This window comes from Mauremys reevesii, linkage group 12 (assembly GCF_016161935.1).
Source record: "Mauremys reevesii isolate NIE-2019 linkage group 12, ASM1616193v1, whole genome shotgun sequence".
Lineage (NCBI taxonomy): Eukaryota > Metazoa > Chordata > Testudines > Geoemydidae > Mauremys > Mauremys reevesii.
In genome coordinates, this window is record NC_052634.1 from 50,737,237 (window position 1) to 50,762,179 (window position 24,943).

General features: G+C 56.6%; 4 non-coding genes across 4 annotated transcripts; 2 read left to right on the top strand and 2 right to left on the bottom strand.

Annotated features, from left to right (window-relative positions):
- The first annotated feature begins 1,680 nt into the window (after positions 1 to 1,680).
- On the top strand, positions 1,681 to 1,867 carry LOC120376480. The gene has a single exon (XR_005587354.1). It is a non-coding gene; the product is annotated as a U2 spliceosomal RNA (small nuclear RNA).
- Positions 1,868 to 6,228: 4,361 nt separating this feature from the next.
- On the bottom strand, positions 6,229 to 6,392 carry LOC120376273. Its single transcript, XR_005587173.1, has one exon. It is a non-coding gene; the product is annotated as a U1 spliceosomal RNA (small nuclear RNA).
- A 3,717-nt stretch (positions 6,393 to 10,109) lies between these two features.
- Positions 10,110 to 10,225, top strand: LOC120376067. Its single transcript, XR_005586990.1, has one exon. It is a non-coding gene; the product is annotated as a U5 spliceosomal RNA (small nuclear RNA).
- A 1,252-nt stretch (positions 10,226 to 11,477) lies between these two features.
- LOC120376251 lies at positions 11,478 to 11,641 on the bottom strand. The gene has a single exon (XR_005587154.1). It is a non-coding gene; the product is annotated as a U1 spliceosomal RNA (small nuclear RNA).
- Between the last annotated feature and the right edge of the window lie 13,302 nt (positions 11,642 to 24,943).

A 24,943-nucleotide genomic window follows, 5' to 3' on the forward strand; every position in this document is an offset into this window, starting at 1 on the left:
TCAATGCCCTCAACACCTTCCTGATCCCCGGCATCGCCTTCGTCCTGAGAGGATCCACTGTAGCAAAGGTGCCCCTCAACAAGGCGGACAACAACATCCGGCAGCTGGTGAAGAAGTGGCTGTCCCTACCCCAGAACGCCAGCAACGAGCTCGTATACATCGCTCACCATCACGGGGGCGCCAACGTCCCCCGCATGGGAGACCTCTGTGACATCGCTGTCATCACGCACGCCTTCCGCCTCCTGACGTGCCCGGACGCCACAGTTAAGAACATCGCAACGACCGCCCTGCGCGCCGCCACCGCAAGGCGAATCGGCAGACCCCCCTCCGACCAAGACGTGGCCACCTTCCTGAGCGGCTCCCTGGATGGAGAATTCGGCCCGTTCAGGGGCGACGTCGCCTCGCTGTGGACCCGCACCCGCAACGCCATCCGCCGACTGGGAAAGCGACTGGGCTGCCGCTGGGTATGGAGCGAAGATCGGCGGGAGCTAGGAGTCCTGATACCGCAGATCGGGACGGAGGACAACACCATCGTCAGCCCTGGAGCCAGAGGCATGCTGGAGAGGTCGCTGCAGGCCGCCACCCGCGCGCTCTACGTGGACACCCTGAAGAAAAAGCCGGACCAGGGCAAGGCTTTTGAGGTCACCAGCAAGTGGGACTCCAGCAACCACTTCCTCCCCTCAGGCAGCTTCATCCGTTTCGCCGACTGGCGGTTCATACACCGCGCCCGGCTGCACTGCGTCCCCCTCAACGGAGCCATCCGCCATGGGAACCCGGACAAACGCTGCCGGAGGTGCGGGTACGCCATGGAGACCTTGCCCCACATCCTGTGCAGCTGCAGACCCCACGGCAGAGCCTGGCAGCTGCGCCACAACGCCGTCCAGGACCGCCTGGTGAAGGCCATCGCCCCGCACCTGGGAGAGATCGCTGTCAATCGCGCCATCCCCGGCACCGACAGCCCGCTGCGCCCGGACATCGTCATCACGGATGAGGACCGGAAAAAGATCATCCTCGTCGACGTGACGGTCCCGTTCGAGAATAGGACCACGGCCTTCCGCCAAGCCCGAGCCCGCAAACTCGAAAAGTACGCTCCCCTGGCTGACACCCTGTGAGCAAAGGGCTACGAGGTCTACACCGACGCTCTGATCGTTGGGGCCTTGGGCGCCTGGGACCCCCTTAATGAGCGCGTGCTGCGGACCTGTGGGGTGGGCCGTCGCTACGCGCGGCTCATGAGATGCCTAATGGTCTCGGACGCTATTCGGTGGTCCAGAGACATTTACACAGAGCACGTCACCGGCCACCGTCAATACCAAGAGTGAGCCGGCGTGACTCCACGCACCCGCAAGGGGGAAGAGACCTGTAAACTTCCCCTGTTGGACTTTATCGCCTGAGCCCAGAACCATCCAAACTGAACTCTGCCCTGTGAGGGGCACCCTATCACCATTACCCAGTCTGCTCATTTACTCACGCCCACGACTATCCATAACCTGTTTGTATGAGTGATGTGCCCTCACTGCTTGCTGGCTGTACCTTGAACCCACCCACCGTATACCCCGCATTGGGGACATGACAGACTGTGTATATGTATATGCTGCCTAACACCAAAACGCTAACATCCCCCCACAACCTGTATGTTACCCCCAATGACACAATAACTGACGCTTCAAACACTTTGTATCGTTTATTTTAAATATTCTCTAATAAAATTTAAGTCTGTTCTTATCAGTTTAATGTCTGATACGTCCTTGATGTGAGGACTGTATATTACCTTGATTTTTAAAACAGGGGGGGTTAGAACAGAAGCTTACTTTGTCTGCCCTATGCATTGATCTGGTATTGCAGTGCTTCCAGGAATGGTGTATCTCCTTTAGGGGAGAACCTTCTGGTTAGAAAAAGCAGAAAAGAGTTGAACTGTGGTACTTTCTTTAAAACAAATGTTTTTTGAACTAGCAGAAAAATCTGGGTGTTTTTCTTTCTTTACGGTTTCTTGGAAGTGTTTTGTGAGTCTATAGATGTGGGAGGTTCTTCTTTGTCTTGCTAGAGAGTTATTTAAGAAGCTGGACTCCTTCTTTCTGCTGTGAGTCTTTTCAACAGTATGAGGGACAAATGCTTTCCAGATTCTGGGTCTGTTGGGGAGATGGGTTTTTTTTTTTTTTTTTTGTATTTTTGGGGGGTGGGGTGGGGCAGTTGGTAATATTTGAGGTCACGTGTATATCCACAACTGCATGAGTTACACAGACTTCTCCCCACCCGGCCTACGTTCTATGTATCTTGGTTCGTAAGATCAAGACAAGGCACTAGGTGTCGTGCTGCACCCGGCACACAGGGGCCCCAATCCTGATTCCCCCCCCCCAAGCCTACTGTAATCTAAATGCTTCATAATAACCCTTAGCTTCTCATTGTTGCCATCCTCGCTATTGGAAAATCCCCCAAATCATGACAGTGGCTTACAAATCAGGAGGATTCTTTTTTAAAAAAATGTAATGTGGGTTCTCTTTCTTTCCCTTCTGGTTTTCTGAACCAGGAAAGCTAGAAACTTACCTTTCTAGTGTGGCCAGAGCCCCAGAAAGCAGCAGCCCCCGGCGCCTGGGGCTGGCAGGCAGCGGGGCTCCTCACTTTAATTTCACCCACCAAGTATCAAGTGTGAACTCCTCAGGCACTAGAACAGCCTTAACATGGAGTCACAGACAGACCCCTTGGGCACCCTGACTCTATCTTGCTACCCAGGGGTAGTAGAAGCTGCTGTAACACGCAAGCTCTGTATGTCCTTTAGGGCTAACCCTAGCCAAACAGCCAGGATCCCTTGCTGCTGCTTAGAAGGTGTGCCGTCTCCCTGAAGTCCAAGCAGCATCGTGGGGAGGGGGGAACAACAGTTTCTTCCTGACAGGGATTTTTATTCCATTCCCCCAGAGCTCAAGCTGATGGGGGCAAGTGTTTGTGCAGGGCTCTGCCTCCTTGTAGGTGTGTGAGGAGGAGCAATCAGCCAAGTCTTTTGTCCACGGATGATCCACAGTGGCTTGCCTGATGTCTCAGTCAGGGCCTTCTCTTGTTGGAAAGGAGATGACGCCTCTTCTGATAAACTACCATTTCACACTTGGTAATGCTTCTCTCCTGACTGGTGGTGTGGCGGCGGCAAGGGGGTTTACAGCTTTAGTGCCAACGCCTATATATCACCTTACAACATGGGCTACGGCTATTATAGGTGAGAATAATGCATGAAGCAACTCACAAGCTTGTCATAAACTCTAAACACATTTTTATAAAGCTAATGCCTGTTTTAACAACACTAACAAACAAGTGAGCAAGACTAGTTTCCAGCCATGTGTTTGTCACTTTTCAGTAAGGCCTAGGGGCCTTGGCATGAGCTGGCACCTGGTCTGCCAGTGTCAGAAGAGGATCTTCCCTCTCTTATCCCCGGGTGTCTGTACTGGGAGCAGTACTGTTCAACTTATTCATAAATGATCTGGGGAAAGGGCTAAACAGTGAGGTGGCAAAATTTGCAGATGATACAAAATTGCTCAAGAGAGTTAAGTCCCAGGCAGACTGCCAAGAGCCACAAAGAGGTCTCACAAAACTGGGTGACGGGACAACCGAATGGCAGATGAACGTCGGTGCTCATAAGTGCAAAGTAATGCACATTGGCAAACATAATCCCAACTATCCCTATAAAACGATGGGGTCTAAATTAGCTGTTACCACGCGAGAAAGAGATCTGGGAGTCATTGTGGATAGTTCTCTGAAAACATCCACTCAATGTGCAGCGGAGCGTTGGGAATCATTAAGAAAGGGACAGGTAATAAGACAGAAACTATCATATCGCCTCAATATCAATCCATGGTACGCCCACATCTTGAATACTGCATGCTGATGCGGTCGCCCCAATCTCAAAAAAGATATATGGGAATGGGAAAGATTCAGAAACGGACAACAAAGATGATGAGGGGATATGGACCAGCTTCCATCTAAGAAGAGATTCATAAGATTGGGACTTTTCATCTTGGAAAAGAGACGACTAAAGGGGGATACGAGGGAGGTCTATAAAACTATGACCGGCGTGGAGCAAGTAAATAAGGAAGAGTTATTTACTCCTTCTCATAACACACGAACTAGGGGTCACCAAATGAAATTAATAGGCAGCAGCTTTAAAACAAACAAAAGGAAGTCTTTCTTCACGCACCACACAGTCAACCTGTGGAACTCTTTGCCAGAGGATGTCGTGAAGGCCAAGACTATAACAGGGTTCAAAAAAGCACTAGATAAATTCGGAGGATAGGTCCATCTATGGCGCTTTGCCAGCGGTATCCCTAGCTAGGTATCCCTGTTTGCCATAAGCGGGGCATGGGCGACAGGGGATGGAGCACTTGATGATTCCCTGTTCTGTTCATTCCCTCTGGGGCACCTGGCATTGGCCGCTGTCAGCAGACAGGATACTGGGCTAGGTCTTTAACTTGGACAGGTAGCTGGGAAGACAGTAAATCAGACAGAACCTTCGACAAACCTCTTCATGTCCTTGTTATTGCCTGACTCCTTTAATTCATTTCCTTTTCCTTATTTCCCAGCAGACCGACTAGCCACCAGATTTGGGTGCTAGCAGAGGGACCTGACGAGCTCCTTCTTTTCGGCAGCGTTGAACATGCCAGGGCACAGTCAGATTCTGGATGCTCATCTGAATGTAACGCCTAGCGCTCACCTTTATTTCTGTTTCTTAGCTCTTTTGGGCCATCGATCTTTGGTCTGACCCGTAGGATCCCTGCATTAGGAGAGATGGCTAATTAATGAGCCCATAAACCTTGGAAATCAAATGAAACCTGAAGTCCGTAGAAGACCTCGAAAGGCCCTTGGGGGGTGGAGTGAGCTGAGGAAGAGTTCCCTGCACAGCTTACCTCTCCATTCTCGTTTTCCTGTCCTGAGCGCAAAAGCCAGGAAGCAGCTCCGGGTAGGGAGGGGATACCATATGTGTGCAGTGGTTAGACAGGAAACAGCAAGGAACTGGACTTGTATGGAGTGAAACTGTAAGCATCTTCTGTATGCCTGATGACTGCAGGTTTGAGAGAGTTATGTGGGAAGTGGAGGCTTTCGGTGGCTTTCAGAGGAAATGTAATGGAAAGGCAGCAGAAAGTGGAATCCCAGGTTTTTAAACAATCCTCCACTAACACACCAAACAGCTCAGGTCTAGTTACTCATTGAAAATTAGAATAAAGTTACAGCAAGATTTCATCATAAATGAAGTCAAACCCTAAAGATTTCAGAACACAACTGCTACAAGGAGCCACGAGGGAAGCAATACAAAGTCAACCTTGCCTCAGAGAAAGGCAGTTAAACAATTTCTCTTTTTTAAAGCAGCATAATCTCCCCAAACGGAAGTGCACTGTTCCCGGAGAAGGGTCCTGGAGAGGGTTTTCCTCGTTGGTGCCGGCCATCCACCTCCCCGAAAGGCGGGAGCTAGGTCGACGGAAGAATTCTTCCGACCAAGGCGCGGACTGATGTAGCCGCGCCGATTTACGTTCCCCGTGCAGCCCAGGCCCAAGGGTCGGTGCGTGCTGAACAGTTAAGTCAAAACAGCTCCGTCCGTCAGAGGTGTGCAAAAGGGAAAACCCGCTCCTGGGCGACGCGACCACGCCACCCTAACCCGCAGCATAGATAAGGGCATTCGGGGAGGCGGTGGGTGGGCCTCAAGCGACGGAAAACCCTCCTCCAGCACGGGGTTGTGACAGCCTAGTCTCCGTAGCACAGACAGGGTGGCCACCAAGAGACAGGAACAGACAGCGAAAGCCAAAGCGGCCCCAGGGTAGGGGGTGAGGCTGCCTGTTGGACGAGGGGACCAGGTGGGACAGGCGTTTTGGACAGGCCGTCCTCCCGTCAAAGGAGGAAGAGCCCGAGAAGAAGGGGCGGGAAGAAGCTACAAGCAGGGAAAGAAGCAGAGCAGGCAGGCAGCTCTCCTTAAAGCCAAAGAAGGCACTGGTCCAAACCCCCCAGAAGCAGACTAGAGAGCAGATCAGCTGCAAAAGACCAGGGAAAGCCAAGAACACAGAGAGACCCAAGTAAAGTTTCGGAGCTGAGCTTTGCTTACAAGGAGGAACGTGTGACAAAGATACCTAGAAGTACAGGGCCTGTGGAAAAGAGCACTCCCAAAGACCCAGACTAACAACTGCTTTCCTGAAAACCTGCTTTGCAGTGCACTAAGCCTAAACAGCCCTCTGTCAATTGTCTGTCATTCAAACCAATCATCAGGGGAGAGCACGAACGCAGTCCCCCACTACCACAAATTATGCAGTTGAGTTTCCCGCATTTAGGGAAATCGCAGGCGTCAGCACACCTGCAGTGCAATGGATGAGCCTCACCCTGGAAAAACCACCTTCGTGATCATGGTATCTCCCCTGCCAGATAAGTATGAGTTCCTGCTGCCCGGCCGCGCCGCCCTCGCTCGCCCCGCACTTATAACGCACGGGGCGGACCGCCGCGCCCCCACCGCCGGCCTCGCCCACACCGGCCCCCACTGCCGACAGCTGCCCCGACGCGGCCCCCGGAGACCGTCCCTTCCCCACGCCGAGCTCCCGGTGCCAAAGTCGGGGCCTGCCTGGCAGCCTGCGTCCGCTCCCACGATGCTCTGCTCGCACACAGATCTGCATACCTGCTCACGCGGCTCCGCCCCTCCGCTCGGGCCCCTCCCCCTGCCCGCCCGGGCCGCCGCTCTTGCGTGCTCAGCTCTTTGAGCTCAGATGGGGTGTAGTGCTCAGATCCAGTGCCACAGACCTTAACTTTGCCATGTGAGGGTCATTCTATCCCCATTACCTGGCTTGCTTATTTATACCTATGACTGTCTTTAACTGTTGTATGCGTGATGTACCCTCACTGCTTGCTGACTGTATCTTGAACTCACCCACAGTATACCCCACATTGGGGACATTGCACACTGTATAAGTTATGTGCTGTCCAATACCAAAGTACTAGCATCCCCCTATACTCTGTATGTCACCCCTGATGACCAGTAACTGATGTTACAAACTCTCTGTAGGCCTTCTGGCTGGGAAAGCATTATCTAAATTGTATCTATTCTTAAACATTTTCTAATAAACATTTAAAACTAAAATCGCCCTATACTCTGTATGTCACCCCCGATGACCAATATCTGACGTTTCAACTCTCTGTATCGTTCATTTTCAAATATTTTCTAATAAACTTTTAAATCTTGGCCTATCCAAGGCCGTGATCAAGTGTCTAGCTGTTTTTGGTCTTTTGCTCGAGATGAAAACCTTCTCTGTGTCTTGGGAACCTTGAGGTAAAAAATTATCTAAGTTGTAGCGGGTCCCGTCCCGGGAAGCCAGGCCATCGGAGAGACGATGTGGCCCACCTGCTGCTGGGGAAAGAGTTCAGCTTGCATTTCGCTTCTCTCTCGCTCTCTCTCGCTCTCTCCCCACCGGAAGTTGGTCCAATACAAGAATGACCTCCCCTGCCTTGTCTCACGTCAGTTTCTCCTCAGGGCAGAAGGTCGGGTGTTGTCAGCCACTCTCCAGAAACTGGACGGCCACTCGATCCCTTTTGTTACCTGCCAAGTGAGGCTGAGTGCACTGGCAGGCAGCGCCGTTTGAAGAAGTGGAAGATTGGACAAATGACCAGGGAGGAGTATAAAAATATTGCTCAGGCACGCAGGAGTGAAATCAGGAAGGGCAACTCACGCTTGGAGTTGCAGCTAGCAAGAGATGTTAAGAGTAACAACAAGAAGGGTTTCTTCAGGGATGTTAGCAACAAGAAGAAAGTCAAGGAAAGTGTGGGCCCCTTACAGAATGAGGGAGGCGACCTAGTGACAGAGGATGTGGAGAAAGCTAATGTACTCAATGCTTCCCCACCCTCCCCCTTCGTGATTTTGTCTTCACGAACAAAATCAGCTCCCAGACTGCTGCTCTGGGCAGCACAGCATGGAGAGGAGGTGACCAGCCCTCTGTGGAGAAAGAAGTGCTTCAGGACTATTTAGAAAAGCTGGATGAGCACAAATCCATGGGGCTGGATGCGCTGCATCCGAGGGTGCTAAAGGAGTTGGCGGGTGTGATTGCAGAGCCACTGGTCATTATCTTTGAAAATTCATGGCCATTGGGGGAGGTCCCAAATGACTGGGAAAAGGCTAATATAGTGCCCATTTTTAAAAGAGGGAAGGAAGAAGGAGGATCCGGGGAACTACAGGCCAGTCAGCCTCACCTCAGTCCCTGGAAAAATCATGGAGCAGGTCCTCAAGGAATCAATTCTGAAGCACTTAGAGGAGAGGCAAGTGATCAGGAGCGGTCAGCATGGATTCAGCAAGGGCAAGTCACGCCTGACTAACCTAATTGCCTTCTGTGAGGAGAGAACTGGGTCTGTGGATGAGGGAAAAGCAATGGATGTGTTCTTCCTTGACTTTAGCAAAGTTTTGATACGGTCTCCACAGTATTCTTGTCGGCAAGTTCAAGAAGTTTGGGCTGGATGAATGGACTATAAGGTGGACTATAAGCTGGCTAGGTCCTCGGGCTCAACGGGTAGTGATCAATGGCTCCACGTCTAATTGGCAGCCGGTCTCAAGCGGCGTGCCCCAAGGCTCGGTCCTGGGGCCGGTTGTGTACAATATCTTCGTTAAGGATCTGGAGGATGGCGTGGACTGCACTCTCAGCAAGTTTGCAGATGACGCTAAACTGGGAGGAGCGGTCGATACGCTGGAGGGTACGGATAGGCTACAGAGGGACCTAGACAAATTGGAGGATTGGGCCGAAAGAAACTTGATGAGGTTCAACAAGGACAAGTGCCCAGTCCTGCACTTAGGATGGAAGAATCCCGTGCACTGCTCCAGACTAGGGACCGAATGGCTAGGCAGCAGTTCTGCAGAAAAGGACCTAGGGGTTACAGTGGACGAGAAGCTGGATAGGAGTCGACAGCGTGCCCTTGTTGCCAAGAAGGCTAACGGCATTTTGGACTGTATACGTAGGGGCATTGCCAGCAGATCGAGGGATGTGGTCGTTCCTTTCTCTTCGACGTTGGTGAGGCCTCATCTGGAGTACCGTGTCCGGTTTTGGGCCCCACACTGCAAGAAGGATGTGGAAAAACTGAAAAGAGTCCAGCATAGGGCAACAAAAGTGATTAGGGGGCTGGAAGACACGATTTATGAGGAGAGGCTGAGGGAACTGGGATTGTTTAGTCTGCAGAAGAGAAGAATGAGGGGGGAGTTGATCGCTGCTTTCAACTACCTGAAAGGGGGTTCCAAAGAGGATGGATCTAGACTGTTCTCAGTGGCACCAGATGACAGAACGAGGAGCAATGGTCCCAAGTTGCGGTGGGGAAGGTTTAGGTTGGATCTTAGGAAAACCCTTTTCACTAGGAGGGTGGTGAAGCACTGGAATGGGTTCCCTAGGGAGGTGGTGGAATCTCCTTCCTGAGAGGTTTTTAAGGTCAGCCTTGACAAAGCCCTGGCTGGGATGATTTAGTTGGGGATTGGGTTGGACTAGATGACCTCCTGAGGTCCCTTCCAACCCTGATATTCCATGATTTGAAGCTGTTCCCGTGTATCAAGGTGAGCTGCAGCTCAGCGAACCCCAAGGATCTGAGCGAGGCGAGCTACTTTGCAGCAGAGGCAGACCAAGCAACAGGTACAACGCGGGGTCGCACCCCGGCCGGCAGATAGAATCTCATGTGCGAGATCCCGGCTCCTGTTACTTTGCAAAGTGTGTGCGTTTGCTCCGGGTTTTAGCTGTGGGCCAAGTGCCCTCTGGCTTCTCGTCCGGGCTCCGTCCTCCATGCGCCTGGGCATCAGCGAGACTGTCTCAGGAGAGCAGCTGCCCCATCCCAATCTCCGCCCAGCCGGGGAAGGAGCAGAGGCAGCCCGGAGAAAAGACTCCTTTGAGCGCCGGAGACGGCCGGGGCATCTTATTTGCATAGCCACAGTGCATTGCGTGCAGCGAAGCGAGTCCCTGGTCGAGGGGCTGGTTTTGCTCCCTGTGTCCCCGGTTTCGATGATCCAACTCGGGCTGCCAATCGGTTCAATTCCATTTCCTCTGAAAGCTAGCGGTGTAGCGGGCTGGGAGAGTAGTCACCCTGACTTTTTGGAGCGTAGGCGGTTGCCCCGGCAGCGCCTCTGCCACGAGTTCTACATACTCTGCTTTCTCTTCAGTTCGTATAAATCTTTCGCCTTTTACTAAAGATTTCAGTGGAGAGGAATGTTGATGAGTTTGTACCCAACTTTTTAAGGCTTTGTTTTGGCAAGGGTGTTGCCTGCTGTGAGAAAAACAGAGGAGTGCTCCCTGAGCTGGTGTCATTGGCTGAAGCTTTTCTATAGTATGAAAAAAGTATAGTAGGGAGCACTTGGCATTGGCTGCTGTCAGCAGACAGGATACTGGGCTAGGTCTTTAACTTGGACGGGTAGCTGGGAAGACGGTCAATCAGACAGAACCCGTTCGACAAACCTTTCCATTTCCTTGCTATTGCCTGACTCCTTTAATTCATTTCCTTTGAAGTCAAATGAAGTCAAACCCTAAAGATTTCAGAACACAACTGCTATAAGGAGCCACGAGGGAAGCAATACAAAGTCAACCTTGCCTCAGAGAAAGGCAGTTAAACAATTTCTCTTTTTGAAAGCAGCATAATCTCCCCAAACGGAAGGGCACTGTTCCCGGAGAAGGGTCCTGGAGAGGGTTTTCCTCGTTGGTGCCGGCCATCCACCTGCCCGAAAGGCGGGAGCTAGGTCGACGGAAGAATTCTTCCGACCAAGGCGCGGACTGATGTAGCCGCGCCGATTTACGTTCCCCGTGCAGCCCAGGCCCGAGGGTCGGTGCGTGCTGAACAGTTAAGTCAAAACAGCTCCGTCCGTCAGAGGTGTGCAAAAGGGAAAACCCGCTCCTGGGCGACACGGCCACGCCGCCTAACCCGCAGCGTAGCTAAAGGGCATTCGGGGAGGCGGTGGGTGGGCCTCAAGCGACGGAAAGCCCTCCTCCAGCATGGGGTTGTGACAGCCTAGTCTCCGTAGCGCAGACAGGGTGGCCACCAAGAGACAGGAACAGACAGCGAAAGCCAAAGCGGCCCCAGGGCAGGGGGCGAGGCTGCCTGTTGGACGAGGAGACCAGGTGGGACAGGTGTTTTGGACAGGCCGTACTCCTGTCAAAGGAGGAAGAGCCTGAGAAGGAGGGCCGGGCAAGAAGCTACAAGCAGGGAAAGAAGCAGAGCAGGCAGGCAGCTCCCCTTACAGCCAAGGAAGGCACCAGTCCAAGCCCCCCAAAAGCAGACTAGAGAGCAGATCAGCTGCAAAAGACCAGGGAAAGCCAAGAACACAGAGAGACCCAAGTTTCGGAGCTGAGCTTTGCTTACAAGGAGGAACGTGTGACAAAGATACCTAGAAGTACAGGGCCTGTGGAAAAGAGCACTCCCAAAGACCCAGACTAACAACTGCTTTCCTGAGAATCTGCTTTGCAGTGCACTAAGACTAAACCGTCCCCTATCAATTGTCTGTTGTTCAAACCAATCACCAGGGGAGAGCGCGAACGCAGTTCCCTACTACCACAAATTATGCAGTTGAGTTTCCCGCATTTGGGGAAATCGCAGGGGTCAGCACACCCGCAGTGCAATAGATGAGCCTCATCCTGGGAAAACCACCTTCGTGATCATGGTATCTCTCCTGCCAGGTAAGTATGAGTTCCTGCCGCCCGGCCGCCGCCCGCCCTCGCCCCACACTTATAACACACGGGCGGACCGCGCGCCCCACCGCCGGCCTCGCCCACACCGGCCCCCACTGCCGACAGCTGCCCCGACGCGGCCCCCGGAGACCGTCCCTTCCCCACGCCGAGCTCCCGGTGCCAAAGTCGGGCCCTGCATGGCAGCCTGCGTCCGCTCCCACGATGCTCTGCTCGCACACAGATCTGCATACCTGCTCACGCGGCTCCGCCCCTCCGCTCGGGCCCCTCCCCCTGCCCGCCCGGGCCGCCGCTCTTGCGTGCCCTGTAGGGGTTGCCTGGTCCCGTCCCGGGAAGCCAGGCCAGCAGAGAGACCACGTGGCCCACCTGCTGCTGGGGAAAGAGCGCAGCTTGCGTGTTGCTTCTCTGGGCTGGTCTACACTAAGGGGACAATCGATCTAAGATACGCAACTTCAGCTCCGTGAATAACGTGGCTGAAGTCGAGTATCTTATATCGATCACTTACCCGTCCTCACGGCGCGGGATCGATGTCCGGGGCTCTCCATGTCGACTCCGCCACCTCCGTTCGCGGTGGTGGAGTTCCGGAGTCAACAGGAGCGCACTCGGGGATCGATATATCGCGTCTAGATGAGACGCGATATATCGATCCCTGAAAAATCGATCGCTACCCGCCGATACGGCGGGTAGTGAAGACGTATGCTCTCTCTCTCGCTCGCTCGCTCTCTCTCTCTCCCCACCGGAAGTTGGTCCAATACAAGAATGGCCTCCCCTGCCTTGTCTCACATCAGTTTCTCCTCAGGGCAGAAGGTCGGGTGTTGTCAGCCACTCTCCAGAAACTGGACGGCCACTCGATCCCTTTTGTTACCTGCCAAGTGAGGCTGAGTGCACTGGCAGGCAGGGCCGCCCAGAGGGGGGGCAAGAGGGGGAATTTGCCCCAGGCCCCGAGCCCCACAGGGGCCCCCACCAGAGTTTTTCGTGGCCCCTGGATCAGGTTCCTTCACTCGCTCTGGGGAGCCTGGAAAACTCTTGCGGGGCCGGGCGCAGGAGCTTCTTCCGCTCCCAGTCTTTGCCAGCGGCTGGGGTCCTTCCACCTCGGAGACCCCCCAGTTTCAGGCGCCAGGCCCAGCCCCTGCCCTGGGCCCGTGGGATCCGGGCTGGGGGGGCATGGGGCAGAGGCAGCGCGGAGTGAAAGGGCTTCACCCCCCCCGCTGGGCCTGGGGGGCAGCAGCGGGGGGGGGGCTGAGCTGCCTGGGAGCAGCCCCAGAAGCGGCAGCCTGGGGCGCGGGGCCTTCAACCCCCAACCTGCCCCTGCAGTGTCCACCCCACCTGTGACCCTCCCGTCAGCCCCGCCCCGGCATCCCCTCCCCACCCTGTCCGCTCTGCCCGGCCTTTCCCTTCGCCCCCGTGCTCAGCACCCCGACCCCACCCTACTCCTCCCCGGCCACAGCGCCCTGCCCCTAATTGCCTCCAGCCCATTTCTCCATGGCTGGGCCCCACTTTCCCAACCCCCCACTGCCCCAGTCCATCCCCAGGGTGTGAGTTTCCTCATCTCCAATCTCTGCTACCCCCCAACCTGCCGGCTTCCCCTTTTCAGCCACTGTGGGGTCCTCCAACCCGCCCCCACCCATCCACTCTGGGCTCTCTAAATCCCACATTCCCACAATGCACCTTGGTATCCCCACCTTCCTCTATCCCTTATCCCCCTAGTCCCTTCTCTTGGGTCCTCCTGGACACCTCAACCCACAGTCCGGCCCCCACATACATCCCAGTCACTCATTCACACGCTGAGCTAGTCCTTCAGGGGCCTCCACAGCCCCCCAAACTCCTCCATCCATGAGCCCCGTGGGCCTGTGGCCGGGAAGTGGGGGAAGCTCCCACTTTGGCTGGGCTGGGTGTGGGTGTTAATCTTTTCCTGGCTTGTGTGTGCTGAGCTCACAAAGGCTTTTTGCTCCCTCGGGGTGGGGGGTGGTTTTGGCCGAAGGTGACGTGGTTTGGTAGCCCTGTGGATGCTGCGTGGTGTCTGGAATGGGGCGTGTGTGTTCCCATCATGCCCCTTCCCCTCTGCCTGCAGAGCTGAGCACAGACAGGTCTGAGGAGCAGAGCAGGAGCTCTGGGAAGGAGAAGAGCAATATGAAGATGGAGTCTAAGACGAGGCCAGGTGACTTCTGTGGAGGGAGACATGCTGGACAGCGCCAAGGATTGAGGAGACAACCAGGTGTGAGCCCCGGGCTCAGATTTCTGATTGTAGCTGTGATGGCAGAATGGGAGGAGGGTTGAAGCCGGAGCCCTGGGATGCGGGAGTAGCGAGAAGAGGAGCCTCGCCACCATTGCTTTTTCTTTTCCTCTTGTGTTGTGTTTCATACCAAGGGAAAAGAAGTCGCGGGGACAGAGTCCAGCCCCGAGGTGAGATGGCAAGTGAGCGAGAGCAGTGACAGGGTGAATCCTGTTGATGCCAGGCAAGACCTGCCCAGCTGGGATGAGAGTAGCTGTCTCTGTCGGTGAGAGAAGTGTCTGGTTTGGGGAGGGCTCTGGTCACAGCCCCCCTGGCTCCAGGCAGGGACGTCCCGTTACCTGGGTGTGGGTTTCTGGACTAGCTGTGGCTTCAAGGAGATGATGTTGCCATTTGCGGGGCTGATCATCTCTCTGGCCAGGAGTGGTGTGTGCTCCTAGCAGAAAGTTGGATCCATGAGGGTGACTCCCTGTTCTGAGTTTCTTTCTTCCTCTGAGGTTTCTCTCTCTGTGTTGGTCAACTTACACTCAAACTCTCTCTCTCTCCTTTCATGGACACCTGTCATGTTCAGTTGCCTTCATCCTCTTCCTCTGCTCCTCCTCCCCCAGTCTCCTATGGGCTCAGCTGGGTCTATCTGCCCACAGGCAAGGTCTCTGCCATACTGGGAAGGATGTGTCCTGCCTGCCAGGATAAGGGGTTGCTCCTCCCACCCTCTATCTTCAGGAGACCTCATTGCTGTAACTGGGTCACAGCATGAGTGGCCAGTCATGTATTTGGGGCTGTGGGGTCTGAGACTGAGAGGGGTGGGCGCGCAGTCATGGCTTTCGGCACAGGATTAGAGATGCCCAGAACCCCCCTTATCACCCGCTAGCTCCATTACTGCATCACCCAAAAGCCTCGCTCAAGGTCCACTATGCCTCCTTGTGCTGGGCACTGCAGGAGCCAATCAGAGGACAGCAGGATGCATGAGGAAATAGATGAGTGTGTGAGGCAGATGGGTGAAATGGTGTGTGTGGCATACTTTGAGGACGGATGGGGGGTTGACGGTTGGACAGACAGCGGGACAGATGGAGAGCTGCAGGGACGGATCGTGACATCACAGGCTGGACTTGTGATGGGTTCAGCTCATGGCCGCTGGCCCTGTCATCTCCTGCCCCCATCTGCCCGTCTGACTCTGCCCCTGTCTCTCGCAGGCAGCACTCAGCAGAGTCTGGCCTTGTCGTTACACTGGTGCCACATGCAGTGCACACCTGTGTGTTATGTGCTCCTGGAGAGCTCAGGCAGGGACAAGCGTGCGGCTCACGGCTCCTGAACCAGCAACTCCAAAGCCTGCCACAGATCTCCCCCTCCTTGGGCAGCAAGACCCTGGCCGTGGGGTTCCCTGTCCCTACTCGCTGCCAAAGCAGCCTGCTCAGCACAGAGACCGAGGTCACCTACCTCCACCCAGCCTCTAGCTGGAGCTGCTCCAGCCCCGAATTGCTGGTATCCAGCCTGGCCGGAGTTGGTGTGATGTCCTAGCGGAGTCCGTTCTTTCTCCCCGGTAGATGACGATTTTCCCCACTGCAGTTAGTTGCTCTTTCTCTGCTTCCCCATAGACCCTCCCCAGTGATAATGACCCCTGCTGGCCAGGCACGGGAGTGTCCTGTAGGTGCCTTCTTGTAGGAACAGTGACTCCTGGTGGCGAGGGGCAGCAATGCCTGGCTTGTATCCCCCCTAGCATTGCTGCAGCGACCCCTGGTGGCCACTGAGGGCAGTTGCCTATGTGACCCCACCACTGCCATTGCGCCTGTGAGCGCTGGTGGGTAGGTGAGGCAGGGCCCTGTATGTATATCAGCCATTGGGGCAGTGCCCTCTGCGTATCCCACTCTCATCTCGGTGACTCGTGTTGTCCCAGTGGGGCAGTCCCCTGTGTGTATTTACTCCCCCAACCCCTGCATTGGGCCAGTGAGCACTGGTAGCCAGAGGAGTCAGTGCCTGAGGTGTGTTCTTCACCTCCCCCAAGGTGGCAGGGTGCCTGGGTGGCCGTGTCAGGCACTGCCCTGGGTATCTTCCAACCCCTTTGTGGCAGTGATCCCTGCTCCTGGTGTGTGTCACTCCCCCACTAGGGATGTGCACTGGTGGCCAAGTATAGCAGTGCCCTGTGTGTAGCCCCCTCCCCACCCCAGGGTGACCAGATAGAAAGTGTGAAGAATCGGGACAGGGTGGAGGGTAATAGGCACCTACATAAGAAAAAGCCCTGAATATCGGGACTGTCCCTATAAAATCAGGACATCTGGTCACCCTATCCCCTCTACCCCTGTGCCAGATATGGCAGGCACTGATCCCTGGCATCCCCGTGGGGCAGTGACCCCTGCTGGTCAGGTGGGGCAGTGCCCTGTGTGTGTGTGTCCCCCCTATTTAGGTAGTGACCCCTGGTGGCTAAGTGAGGCAGTGGCCTTTGATTTCCTCTTCTCTCCCCAGCCTCCTCTCTCTCTGGGGTAGGGCCCCCAGTTGGGGCACTACCCGATGTGTATCTCTACTAATTGGAGCAGTGACCTCCCCGTGGTGCCCTGGTGTGGCAGTGCCCTATTGGTATCTCCCTCCCCCTCTCCCCACACCATTGTGGTAGCGGCCACTTCAGGCAGAGGCCTGTTTATCACCCCCCCACCATTGCAGCAGTTTTCCCTGGTGGCCATGTGCGGCAGTGCCCTGCATGTATCCCCCCCAACCATTGCTGCAGTGACCCCAGGTGCCCAGTTTGAGTAGTAGCCTGTGTGTACCTCACCTCTTGGGGCAGTAATGTGTGGGGCCAGCTAAGACAGTGCACAGTCTGGTGACCACGTAGAGCAATGGCCTGTATGTACCATCTCCTCTGGAGCAGTGACCACTGGTGTCTTGGTGCTAAGATGCAGCCACCGCTGGGTTACATGTTGGGGCTGTTTACAGGACAATGGGGACAGGCCCCCCCCCCCCGTTCCAGGAAGTAGGGGAATGTCTGGTGTTCAGAGCAGAGCATTCCACCTTCTATTGAACTGTGATACTCTGAGCACCTTTCCCCTGCATGAAGAAAACCCTGTGTGGCTCCAAAGCTGGTCCAGTAACAGGTATCACCTCACCTGCCTTGTCTCCCTGGTATTCTGGGCGGTGTCCAACTTCCCTTTCGCTGTTGGTCCTCAAACCTCCTCCAAGCAACGCCCCCCCAGTCCCTTAAGATGCTAAACCTCCCCTGGAGCCCAACCCTGGTGGGGGGGGGAGGTGCCCAACCCTGGTGGGGGGGGCACCCCACCTGAAAACCCTACTGCACCATGGGAGTGGTAGTGTCCACTGCCTCCATCTCCCACCAGCCAGGGTGGCCCCTGCACCATGGGAGTAGTCATGTCTCCTGCTTCCATTTCCTGACAGCCGCTGCCAGGTCCAGCCCAGACTTCCCGTTTCTGGTGCGAGTCCGGAAGCAGATGCTGCCATGAGTTGGTGCTGGGAAGGGTGGTGCTGGTGTCAGGAGAAAGTAGGAGGAGTAGGTGGGGTCTGTGCTACTGCGGGGAGGTGCTGCCCTTGCTGTGAAAAGGCCCCGCCGTTAGGGGAGATGTCATCTCCCTGCCCTGCCACGCTCTGCACCAGCCCCTGCTTGTCACGGGAGCAGGTCTGGCTCCAGGCACCAGTGTAGCAAGCAGGTGCTTGGAGGGACCAGTTCAAAGGGGCGGCCCGTCCGGTATCGGGGCATAAAGCCAGGTGTTTTGACCATCTATACCCTGCGATGTTATGGGCATAATATAATATTTTATTCAGCCAATCACTCAGACAAACAAGTTGTTTATATTTGCAGGAGATAATGCTGCCCGCTTCTTGTTTACACTCCTCTGCATGAGATGTCACAATTGTTTCCTTGGCAATGGAGTGTGATGTCACAGACTGTGTCCATCATCATGTAATGACTGACTGCACCCATCACTTTTAAACCACTTGGCTCTGTCCTTACTCCTGTCCTAAAATTATCTTTTCTCCTGTCACTGAGCTCTCTTGTTGCTGCGGGGTACTGTACGTGTGAGGCAGGGCGGGTTGGGAGAAGAAATATTCTTTATCTGAAGAAGTGATCTGTGTGAGGAAAACATTTGGAAACTTGTTTACTGAGTGAGTTCTTCACTCTACCTGATGGCATTTGTCTGTTTGTAACATGAACTTGTGAACACCACATCCAATCAATTCCAAAATTCCAGGAATATTCTAGGCATCAGTGAGCAGAACCGTATTGGTTTTGGTGAAAATTGGAATGGGAAATAGACCAGTAGGGCTTAAGTTAGGTTTGGCACCTAACTCCTATTGAAATCGGTGGGTGTTATGCACCTAACCTGCTGGTGGGATTTTCAAAAGCACCTTTAAGAATCTCTTTGCATCTTAAGCACCTAAATACCTTTGAAAAGCTGCTCCTTCATCTCTGCCTCAGTTCTCCATCTATAAATGGAGGTTAATAGTTCTTTATCCTACTGTTTGCCTATCTTGTCTATTTGTTCAGATTTTATTTGAGGCCTGGGGTGGGGGGCAGCGAAGCCTCGGGGCGAGGGCAGGCCTCCCCATGCGCCGAGTCTCTGTCCCGCGCTCTCTCGGCCAATCAGGGAGCGGGGAGGGGCGCGGCGAAGTGACGAGTTACGGCCCCTCCTCCAATAGAGGCCGCGTGTGAGAGAGAAGAGAGAACTACGCTTCCCAGTGTGCACCGGGCGGGCGTTGTCTGAGCAACCGTCCGTCACTTCCGCTCTGAGGCAGGCCAGTAACTACAACTCCCAGCCTGCCCGGGGGGGCCTCCGTCCTCTCCAGCCCAGGTATGGGCGGGTCCCTGGGTCAACCTGACACCTCCCCCCCCAACGCAACTCCTCATCCCCGCTCCGCCCCCCAGAGAGCCCCGACGTGAACTCGCGTGTCCCGGGTCTCGGCCCGGCCCTGCCCCCGCCCTGCAGCGCCGCCCCGCCAGCGCCCCGCCTGCTTCTCCCTTGGCCTCGTCTCTCCCAACTCGGGAGCTGTTGGATGGAGCCATATGGAAATACGGAGGGCCAGGACTCCTGGGTTCTCCCCAGCTCTGGGAGGAAGTGGGGCTAGGGGTAGAGTGGGGAGGGGCAGGGCTGGGATACAGGACTCCTGGGTTCTCCCCCCAGCTCTGGAAGGGAAGTAGGGCTAGGGGGGTAGAGTGGGGGAGGGGCAGGGCTGAGAGCCAGGACTCCTGGGTTCTCCCCCCAGCTCTGGGAGGGGAGTGGGGCTAGGGGGGTAGAGTGGGGGAGGGGCAGGGCTGGGAACCAGGACTCCTGGGTTCTCCCCCCAGCTCTGGGAGGGGAGTGGGGCTGGGGGGGATAGAGTGGGGGAGGGGTTGGGGTGCCTGCTGCCCTCGCGGCAACCAGCAGAGCCCCCCCTGCAACTTGCTCCCCCCAACCATGCGCTTGGTGTGCTGGTGCCTGGAGCCGCCCCTGGTTCCAGCCCCTCTGCCCAGGCAGCTCCCCCAGCCTGACACACACACACACAGCCCCTGCACCCGCCCACCCCAGGTCTCCTCAGCCCAGAGGGGAGCCCCCCGGCTGAGTGGGGAATCAGAACCCCCCAAAATTACCCTGGGACCAGCATGATCTGCCTCCGCCCTGCCCTGCTCCGCATGTATTCGGAGTGAGTCAGTTTCCCTGTTCCACCATGTGTCCTGCCCTGTGTCTCTTCTCCTCCCCAGTTCCCTCCAAACCAGCCCATTTCCCTGCACCCTGGACTGGGTCTCTGCCAACCCCGCTTCTCCCCTCCTGCCCCCAATATCTCCCCGCCCCTGCAGGTCTATAGGGCTGGATCCCTCCCTCCCCCCTTCTCCCCTCATTTCCTTCCTCTCGGGGTCTATGGGGCTGGGTCTCTCCTCCCTCCATCCCCTCCCCTGCCCCCAATATCCCTTTGGGGCTCTGTGGGGCTGGGGCTCTCTCCCTGCCCCTGTGCTCCCCCCTGCACAGCATGTCCTGGGAGTGACTCAGATTCCCTGGACCAACGTTTCACCCCCACCCCCGCCCCACATGTCTCCCTCCACCCCACCCCATTTCCCCTGCACCCCAGGCTGGTCTCTGCCAACCCCCCTTCTCCCCTCTTGACCCCAATATCCCCTGCTCCTACAGGTCTATGGGGCTGGGTCTCTCCCCCCATCCCCTCATCCCTTCCCCCAATATCTCCCTGCCCCAGGCTGTCTATTGGGCTGGGTCTCTCCCTGAAGCCCCGCCCCCAGCCTGGGGCTCACAGACAATCCCCGCCCCGCGGCTGTGACGTGCGCTGGGGCTGTGACGTGAGGTGACGTGTTCACTCTCTGCAGGCGACTCATTCACTGGAGACCAAAACGACAGAAGGTGTCGCGTGTCCATGGGCGGGGCTATGCAGATGAGCAGCGTCTGGCCGCAGGACGGAGAGCAGCGAGAGGAACCGAAGGAGCCCGGCGGAGAGAATTCTCTGCGTGTGGACAGAATCCGGTGTGGGGAGTTCGTGCTGTGGGTGCCTGCACCGGAGTCACTTCGGGGCAGTGATTGCCACTGAGCTACGTATAGACCCCACCCTTCTCTGGTAAGGCGGGGCTTCTACTTTCAGCCTTGGGGAGGGGGGCGGCTCTGTAATGTCACAGCCCATGGAAGGGGCGGGGGGGGATTGAATCATGTTTGTGAAGTGGGAGAGCAACTTCCCCCGCTGCCACTCACTCTCCACTAGGAGGCTGGGCTGGGATCTCTAGGGAGGGGAGCCCAGGAAACAAACAGTCTCCCCTATGGAACCCAGGAGTCCTGGCTCCCAGTCCCCCTGCTCTAGACCCCCTTCCACCCCCCAGAGCCAGGGATAGAACCCAGGGGTCCTGGTGCCCAGCCCCCTCCCTGCTCTGACCACTAGATCCACTCCTCCCAGGAAGTGCAGGTGTCACTGGGTCTGTGTCCCAGCTCTGCTAAGGGCCTTGACTGATGTTCCCAAAGTGCTTCCTTCTGAATCCAGCACATCTGCCCCCGTCCCTGGTCACTGCCCACCCCCATGTGGGGGCACCAGCACTGTGGTGGGTCGTGATGGGAAATTGTCCAAGCTGGCCCAGGAGAGATGTGTGTGTCCCTGCTGCCCCCTGCTGGTGGGGCTGAGCCCCGCTCTGTGTGTGTGGTTGCTTTGCAGGATTTTGTATCCTGCAGCAAGTGACACACACACACACACAAACACACACACATTGATGCACAAAGGGACTCACACAATCCCAAGAACACACACACAACACACCCAGAGGGGCATGCTAGCCCAACCCCCAAAAAGAGAAACAATCACACCCCCAGCCACACTCACAATCACACACACACCCCAGAATATTCACAATTGTGCTCAGAGACACAACCGCACACAGTTCACTCCCACTGCTCCCAACACAAGGACCTCCTGCCCCACACAGCGTGTGCCGAGGCCTGTGGAACTCACTGCCGCTGGACAGCTACCAATGAGAATGGACCTTTCCAGGAGACCAATAGACATGGCCGTGGTGACAGATGGGGCTGGGCTCCCAGGGTCTGACCCGGGCTGAGACTGGTTCTGACCTAGAGGCAGGGGTGAGCTGGAGCCGGTTCGCACCGGTTCGCGCGAACCCGTTGTTAAATTTAGAAGCGGTTTTAGAACCGCTTGTTAACTAGCTTCCCTGCGAGGGAAGCTTTGATGGGCTCTGCCTGGGAAGCCTGTAATTCCTCCTCCCGGCCGCCGGGGGGCGCTGCGCCGCGGGAGCCACGTGAGCTGCCTCCTGGCCCTGCTGCTGCTCCTGCTCTTTGGACCTCTGGCCCTGGGGCTCCTGCTGCTGCCTGGTGAGTCCCCGGCTGCCTCCTGCTGCTCCCAGCCCCCCCCCCCGGGGGAGTGTCTGCGCCCCTCCCCCGCCTTCCCTCCCCCAGCCACCCCCTGCCCCACCCCCTGCCCACTGCCGCCTCTGCCCCAGCCGCCCCTGCCCCAGCCAGCCCCAGCCAGCCCCTCCCCACCTTCCTGCCTGCAGCTCCCCGTGTGAGTATCTGCGCCCCTCCCCCGCCTTCCCTGCCCCCAGCCAGCCCCTGCCCCACCCCCTGCCCCCAGCCAGCCCCTCCCCCGCCTTCCCTGCCCCCAGCCACCCCCAGCCACCCCTGCCCCTGCCCCAGCCAGCCCCTGCCAGCCCCAGCCAGCCCCTGCCCCACCCCTGCCCACAGCCACCTCTGCCCCCAGCCAGCCCCTGCCCCAGCCAACCCCTGCCAGCCCCTGCCCACAGCCACCCCTGCCCGCAGCTACCCGCAGCCAGCTCCTGCCCCCAGCCAGCCCCTGCCCCCAGCCAGCCCCTGCCCACTGCCACCCTCTGCCCCCAGCCAGCCCCTGCCCACTGCCGCCCTCTGCCCCCAGCCAGCCCCTGCCCACAGCCACCCCTGCCCCAGCCAGCCCCTGCCCGCAGCCACCCCAGCCACCCCTGCCCACAGCCACCCCCTGTCCACAGCCGCCCGCAGCCACCCCCTGCCCACAGCCGCCCGCAGCCACCCCCTGCCCACAGCCACCCGCAGCCCGCCCGTCTGCATCACCTGCCCACAGCCAGCCCGTGTCACTCCCTGCCTCCAGCTAGCCCTGCCCCACACCCCTATCTGCAGCCAGCCCCACATCCACTGGTGCCCTGCAGTTCCCAGGGCACTAACCCTGCACACCTGCTTTAATGAGGGGGCAGGGAGCAGCTGGGACCCACACATGTGCACACCTAGAGTGACCAGACAGCAAGTGTGAAAAATCGGGACGGGGGTGAGGGGTAATAGGAGCCTATATAAGAAAAAGACCCAAAAATTGAGACTGTCCCTGATCACCACCCACACATGTGAAACGGAGCTCATTTCTAGTTCAGCCCCATCTTTTTAAAAAAGAACTTTAGGTAGGGTTAAAATACATCTGTATTTTCCTGGACATGTCAGGCTTTTCGGTTCTTAATCACCTCCTGGGAAAATATGGACATATGGTAACCCTATTGGTACAAAAAATACATGCTGTCGCACATCCCTTAAATCAGAACTTTTATAGGAACCCGTTGTTAAATCAGAACTTTTATAGGGAACCCGTTGTTAAGATTTTGGCAGCTCATCACTGCCTAGAGGGTCTATCCAGCCAGGGCAGCGTGACCCACACACAGACCCACCAGAAGCGCCTTTCTTAGCGGGTGTCCCAGGCCATCCCCCGCCCTGCCCCGGGCTGGGTAACAAAGGGGCAGCACAGGACTCTGGGCTGTGTCACAACCCGGCCCCAGCCCCTCGCTCCCACATGCTGGCGAGTTGGGTAACTGCCGAGGGATTGCACGAGAGAGTCAGAGCCAGGGAGAGAACCCAGGAGTCCTGGCTCCCCCCCGACACACTCCCTAACCACTGGACCCCACTCCCCTCCCAGGGCTGGAGATAGAACCCAGGAATTCTAACCACCAGCTCCCCACACACACCCCCGCTCTGACCACTAGACCCCACACTCCCCTTTTAGATTTTAGTCTCGCTGGCCCTTCTATCCACCCATCCCACCTGTCCATCCCTTTGCTGCAGGTTTCTGGGGTGTCACCCCTGCTCTGCATTCCCCCAGTGCAGCCCAAGGCTTTTCCTCCCCCCAACCACACATCCTCTCCCCCTCGTGCTGGATCATCTGCTTGGCCCCCTGCCCCCTCTCGGGGTGCGCTGTGCGGCGTGGCTGGGGATTGTGCAATGGCCCAGTACCAGGCAACACAGAACGGACACCACAGGCCCTGCCCTGCCTCACCTGAGCTGCTCTCCAGGTGCATCGGAGCCCAGCGCCCCGCACCTGGGCCCTCCTGCCCCACAGGGGGAGAGCTGCAGCCCCCGCCACACTGTGCAGAGGGGAGAAGGGTCAGACCAGCCAGCCCTTGTAACATGGGGAAATCACCACCGGGATCAACGGTATGGGGGCTGTGACATACGGAGAAATGGTTGTTGCACCGGCAGAGAGCAGCAGAGCATGCACACACACACACTCACACACACACAATTGCAAACATACACAAACACATCCATGAATCCAGCCACACACACATACACACCTGCTAATATACACAAACACCCGCACAAATCCAGCCAACATCAACACAACTGCTAACAGAGGCAAACACATGCACAAATCCAGCCACATGAACACACACACTTGCACAGCCACAAACACAACCCCCACAGCTGTAATAATACCCCCACACACATACAAAACCCTTACAGAAAACCACACATACACAAACATGCAAAAATCCATCTATCCACCCACACACAATCCATCCCCACTCTGTGCACACACCTTGGGTCACTGCGACACTGAATACTTCAATTGGTTGGGGGGCCCAGCACCATGGCTATTCCCTGCCCCCCAGGGCTCTCAGGGAGCAGATTGGGGGCACAGGGGGTACGATCCAGTGCCAGCCAAGGGGGGATCAGAGGTGGGGATGGGGCCATGGTTTCTGCACCACCCGGTTCCTGGCACAGGCTCCTTGGAGGATTTGCATTTCTTGGTAGTTTTCACCCCATCACTGCTTCCTGCCCAGCCCCCTCCTGTTGTGCAAGGTGGTTCAGGGGGGGATGGGAAGAACCCAGGAGTCCTGGCTCCCAGCCCCACCAGTGCTAAGCTACGAGACTCTACTCTAACCCCAGCGCTTGGACTGGAACCTCGGAGTCCTGACACCCATCTTCCTTTCCTCTAACCACTAGAACCCACTCCTGCCCCTTTGGTGAGCCAGGACTCCTGGGTTCTGTCCCCAACTCTGGGAGCAGAGTGGGGTCTACTGGGTAGAGCAGGAGGAGTCAGGACTCCTGGGTTCTACTCTCAGTGCTGCTGTTTGACCCTGGGCCCCAGTTTCTCCTCCCACTTTTTGGATATGGAGCCTGTAAACTCTCTGGGGCATGGCCTGTATCTTGCTGTGTCTGGGCAGTGCCTGGCCCAATGGGGGCCTTGATTCTGCCCCGGTCTCTGTAGGTGCTGCTGTTGTACAGATAAATAGTCGTGATACTAGAAGCTGTGGCAGTGCGTGAGTGCACCACCATTGCCGTGCAAGGGCTAAATGTGATTCTTATCCTTGTGACACACACACACCCGTGCACCCTTTCTCCCC